At 40.3% G+C, this 6,195-nt stretch overlaps 1 protein-coding gene across 8 annotated transcripts in view; it reads left to right on the top strand.

Moving 5' to 3' along the window:
- exoc3l2b (exocyst complex component 3-like 2b) overlaps positions 1–6,195 on the top strand; it is a 163,646-nt gene that overhangs the window by 77,928 nt on the left and 79,523 nt on the right. The gene's annotated exons all lie outside the window — the stretch shown is intronic.

Consider the following 6,195-nt stretch of genomic DNA (forward strand, 5'->3'; position numbering starts at 1 on the left):
GTCCTCCCAGCTAAACCTACCATACACCACGACATCAACATCAAATTTCACTCCCTGTCTGTTTTACCTACCAGGACTGCAAGAAATCTAGGAGTTATTCTCGACAACCAACTAAACTTCTCAGATCATGTTGCATGTTACTTGACTCAAGATGCTACCCAACTTCTGGTTCAGGCAATAGTCATCTCATGACTCGACTCCTGCAACGCCCTCCTGACAGGTCTCCCAGCCTGCGCAGTGAAACCCCTTCAGATGATCAAGAACGCGGCAGCGCGCCTGGTCTACAACCAACCCAAAAGGGCACATGTTACCCCGCTGCTCATCCAGCTATACTGGCTACCTATAGCGGCCCACTTCAAATTCAAGGCTCTAACCAGGGCTGTAGTCAAGACCACCTTTGTCGAGTCCAAGACAAGTCCAAGACCAGGACTAGTCGAGACCAAGTCAAGACCGAGTCCAAAGAGGTTCGAGTCCAAGACAAGACCAAGTCCAAAAAGGTTCGAGTCCGAGTCAAGACCGAGTCCAGGATAGGAAAAAAAGTCTTATGCATGACAGTATCAAGACAATCATTTTGGGTTATTATTATTATTATTATTATTATCTAAAAGCAAAAACAGTGTGAACACACCCAGGATTTGTAAGTGTAGCCATTCCCCTTCTCCAATATTATTATAGGGCTGTCAAACGATTCAAAATATATATTTTGAAATGAATTAATCTCGATTAATCGCAATTAAAAAGTTCCTAAAGACTAAAGCTTCTTAAATGGCATATTAAATACAACATAAATCACAAAATTAATGAGTAACCACAAAGGTAAAAGTAAAACACTTTTATATTATTTAAATGATAATACTGACACAGTAATTGTGTTTTAAAGTATTAATTTCTTAAGAAATACTACACATTTGATGCTGTTTAACTCATTTGTAAATGGTGCACTGTCACTTTAAGCCCATTGTGGCCACGTTCTCATAATGATCTTTTTTTACCAGCTCCATTGAAATATAGCCTATAGCTAGTCCACAAGCTCTAATATTGTTTGTACCACATGTATTGTACAATATTAACAATGATAAGCATGATATTAAGTTGGTATAAACAGTTTTCATTCCTTTGGAAATAGAAGCATGTAATGACATGATGCTAGCTAGACATTTTCTGTTTGCAATTAAAAGTGAATGATGAGCCTGAGCCAGTCACCTAGCTATCTGAATGGAATGTGTTTCAATCGGCATAATATGTGCTTCATGTAAACAAATTAATGAAAACTTCAAGACTCACCAGTTCCATTACACAAAGGCAAAGACAACTCTTCATATTTTTGTCCATTTTTCAAATCACAGTGAGTGCAGCCTACATGTCATACATGTTTATAACTGGTCAGTAGTGGAAATCGGATAAATCCGCAATCTCCTCTAACCTCGTCTTTGTTGCCTTCCTTTTATAAGTTTCTTATATTAAAAAGGAGATATCAATTATCATCAACAACGCCAAGCCAGCTGGAGCCTGCCAATCGTTTTCTCTCCTTCTTGTGTGCGCTCAGACGCGCTCTCAATTAAATGGAGTACGTTCAAGTTGGATCTTAATGGAGAGGACCCGAAAAGTATCGTCTTTATGTAACTGTTGCTGTTGGTGCATTTTGACATTGTAAACGTTATCTAACAAGAGTGAAAAGCAGTTTGCAGTAAAGCTACTATTTGGCTAAATGTTGGTTCCTCTTTATCTTCAGCTAACTCCACAGACAGTAAAATAAACTCTCAGGCTTGCGGTTTTAGGCTTTGCGGCTTCCGTTACGTGACATCAGCCCCCCACAAAGGTAAACACTATTGAGTGTTTTGTAACGCATTATGTATTTCAAAATGAATCGCGGCGATTAACACGTTAATTTTGATGGCCCTAAAGACACCTGGACTCGGTCGAGACCAAAAGCCATATTTGGCAAGACCAGTGGCCGAGACCGAGACAAGACCAAGTCCAAATACTAGCGAGTCCGAGACAAGTCCGAGACCGTAGAAAAACGGTCTCGAGTCCGGACTCGAGTCCAAGACCGGACTCGAGTACTACAGCCCTGGCTCTAACCCTTGCCTACAAAGTAGTCTTCGGTTCTGCTCCCACCTACTTGAATGCCCTCATACAGACATACGCTACCTCCAGACCGCTGCGCTCCTCAGACGAACGACGTCTAGCTCTACCACCGGTACGTTCACGCCAATCCAAACTTTTCTCATCTGTTGTTCCTCGTTGGTGGAACACTCTGCCAGATCCTATAAGGGCAGGGACATCCCTCTCCATTTTCAAAAAACTCCTGAAGACCCAGCTCTTTAGAGAACATCTCCTCTCATAGCACCACTTACAACAAGTCTTGCTGATCCTAGCACTCACCAGCCGTCTTGAACTGACACGTAACTGTTAAAAACAGCACTCACTGATGCACTTAATTCTTACTGTACTCTAAAATGACAAAAACAAAAATGTGTCAGCCAAATGTAATGTAATGTAATCAATGCCTCCACCTGCCTCTGTTTTTCTCTGCATCGTCTCTGGTCGGGCCTCCACTGTTCCCTCATCTTTACATGTGTAGCTTCTGTTAACTCTTTGATGGCATGATAATAATCACCCTGTCCAGCTTGTTTCTTCTGCCATTGCCTGCGTGTATACATATATTGATATTTATTCATAAAGTTAAGAACAAAATTATTCATACCCCTGCCAAATATTGATGTAATGTTGATTTTCTCTTGACCAATATGTTTGTTCTTACTGAAAATGACACTGCCACATGCCAGAAGGTTGTAAGACAATGTGGTAGAAACATGGAATCAAAAAAATTATCTTTTTTTATCTTTTTATGAAAAATGGCATGTCCATAATTATTCATACCCTTCTTAAATAATCAATGGAAACATCTTTATTTACCATCAAAGCTCTCAAAATGGTTCTTATAATACCTACCAAGCCCCTCTCCACAGTGATTTTAGACCGCAACTTTTTAGCAGCAATCTGGATTTTGAGATTATTTGCCATCACTTTGGCCTTGTGCTAACTTTTTTGACTGATTGAGGTCTGGACTCCAGCTGGGCCACTCTAAAATGTTGACATTGTTCTCTGTTAACCATTTCTTGACTTGTTTGGCTGTAGGTTTTGGATCATTGTATGGTTTAATGGTCCAATGATGCCTATTCTGGCAGGTCTCTTTGCACATTGCCTGATCTTTTCCTCCAGAATCTCAGTGTAGCCTCTTGCTTTACTGTTACCGTTTACTTTGAGAAGGTCACCAGGTCCCCCTGGTTGAAAAACATCCCAAAAGAATACTTTTCTAACCCCCACAATTGAAATGGACATAGTGTCATTGTCAATTTAATTCGTATTTTTTTATGCCAATCTCAGGCCATGTCCTTGGGTCAAAAAGAAATCCAGCGAAAGCCAAATTCTTTGTCCAGGTGTGCCCTTATAAAGGTTAAGCTGAGTTGTGCATGTTTGGAGAAGAGTAATCCATGATTAGCATCTAAGATGACCAAGTGATCCATTTTGAGATTTCAAAATTTCAACTACCAAAACACCATCCACAATGTGGAGAATAGCTATAGAAATTAGTAACTAGTATTAGGGTGTTTTTCAGATAATGGGACCTGGTGAACTTCTCAAAGTAAATGGTAACACTAAGACAGGGGGCAAATAGAGAATTTTGGAGGAGAAGATCACCTGCCCCAATAGGCGGCATTGGACCATTAAACCACACAATGATCCAAAACATACAGCCAAACAAGGCACGAAATTGTTAACTGAGAACAATATCAACACTTTAGAGTGGCAGAGGCAGAGTCCAGACCTCAATCTGTCAAAAAAGTGAGCACAAGGCCAGAGTGATGGCAAATAATCGTTCCTGACTGAAAACCCAGATTGCTGTTAAAAAGGTGTGGTCTAGAATCATTGTAGAGACATGGAGAGGCTTGGTAGATATTATAAGAACCATTTTGAGAGTTGTTAATGCAAATAAAGATGTTTCCATTGATTATTTAAAAAGGGTATGAATAATTTTGGACTTGCCATTTTTCATAAAAAATGCTAAAAAATATAAAAACGATTATTTTTTTTGATTCCCTGTTTCTACCACATTGTCTTACAACCTTTTGTCATGTGGTAGTGTCATTTTCAGTCAGAATAAACATATTGGTCAAGAGAAAACATTACATCAATATTTGCCAGGGGTATGAATAATTTAACGTGGTTCTGCGACGGGTTGCTTTGCATCACGGTGCATTTCACCGCCATAACGCTCGGTGACGCCTGTGTCTGCGTCACTCACCGTCGAAACCATAGACTGTATGACTGAAACGGTACGCAGAATGGCAAACCCCATAGACTGTGGTGCTAAAATATTCATCTTATTTGTTTGGCCTTTTCTTTCGTAAAAAATATTGAGAAATAGACACAGTAAAATCCATGGATCTAGTACTGTAGCCAGCAAATAAGTCAGGTTATTTGCGAGGTGTCTGCCAGCCAAGTTATGTTAGCAAGCGAACTTTAGCACAACTGCCCACAAAGTACTGCTTGCTGGCGAAGTGATCATTTCAAAACGTTACTGACATATAGACACTTTACAAACGGATGAACCCGTCATTGTAACCAAAATATGTCTGAGTTTATTTGCAAAGCTTATTTCAGTGAACTAGCATGTTGCTAACTCCCCACAGTAGGCTGCTTGAAACACCAACTATCAACACACAAGACAAGTTGACCAATCAGAGTCCTTGCAGTCTGCGTCGCCTTGAAGTTACACATTTTTGGAGGTGCTCGTCGAGCTACGGCGGAGGGGTTGGAGAGCGGTTCGCGGCGACGTAGAAGGGTCAGCGGGGGTACACCGGCGATTCGACGCAGAAGCATAAAATAGGTCGCCTGACGTAGCCATACTTAATTCTAGTCAGAATATGAGTCTGATACTGCTCCATTGGGACATAATTATGGGGCGTGTTATGGGGAATGCCTCTGCACTCAATTGGATAGACCTAACCAATCAGAGCAACAAAATAACTTACCTTGAGATGTAGGAAGAACACACGAACCATCCTTTTTCTCCACAAATGCCTTAACATTGTTTTCTGGTCTTCTGTAAAAGTTATTGTGCCGTCAATATCTCCTACAACACTCATTAGCGAAATCTAACAGGTAGGCTATTAGGAAAAAACGGATAGCCGTTCCGTTTTAGCTCCTGATAGCTTCGTTTTTAAAAATAATTCTGTTGAACACTGATATGCTACAACCATGTTATAAACAGTTGGAAAAGGCTGTCGCAAATCCCTCGAACAGGTGTTGAATCAGAGATTTCAAACGAATGAGGGAACAACATGTCACAAAGCGTTTTCCCACATCTCAACTTTGGCCAAAGTTTACAGAAATAATTGTTTTCAGTGATAAAACCTCATTGAAATAATATGCATTTTCTATATGGGGTCTTAGAAGCCATCTGTCTCCTTCTAGCCACAGCGTTTTTGTTGCAAACATAATCAACCTAAGCATGCTCAGATGACGTGATAGACGAGGCGTTGTTGCTCACCTGTTCATCATCGTAAAGCCCGATTTGATTGGTCCGCCAGATTTGGGGCGAGCATAGTTCCGACCTCAAATGTTGAGGCATCAACACCAGCAGCAACATTTGAGGTGTTTTAAAAAAACAAAACTATTCAATTTCATTCATTTGGATTTAGTCCCCAGTTCTCGTCTTTCTTTTCTCTTCTGTGTGCTACTTTTATACTTACTAATTGCTGATTGCATTGCTGAATATTATAACTGAGCTACAACACATCCATAAGTAGTAATCACGAATGACAGGAAGTAAGATCATTGGATAAACACATTTCCCCATTCCCAGCAGGCCTTGTTCCTTTGTAAAAATCCTTTGGGGCACATTACCCCGCTATTCATTGGGATCCACTGGCTTCCCTTAGCCGCCCACATCAAATTCAAGTCACTAATGCTTGCGTAAAAAAAGTGATTGCTGGGTCTGCACCTGCTTATATACAGTACCCTCCAGAATTATTGGCACCTCTGCTAAAGTTGACTAAAAACCGGTATAAAAATATTCTGTTGGTGATTTATTGTAATCTCACACTGAAAAAAATTGGGAACAATCCAACCTTGAAGGGAAGCAAATACATTTTGAAAAAAGGAAAATCTCATAAAGGAAAAGTAAAA

The sequence above is a fragment of the Alosa sapidissima genome, chromosome 15 (assembly GCF_018492685.1).
Source record: "Alosa sapidissima isolate fAloSap1 chromosome 15, fAloSap1.pri, whole genome shotgun sequence".
Lineage (NCBI taxonomy): Eukaryota > Metazoa > Chordata > Actinopteri > Clupeiformes > Clupeidae > Alosa > Alosa sapidissima.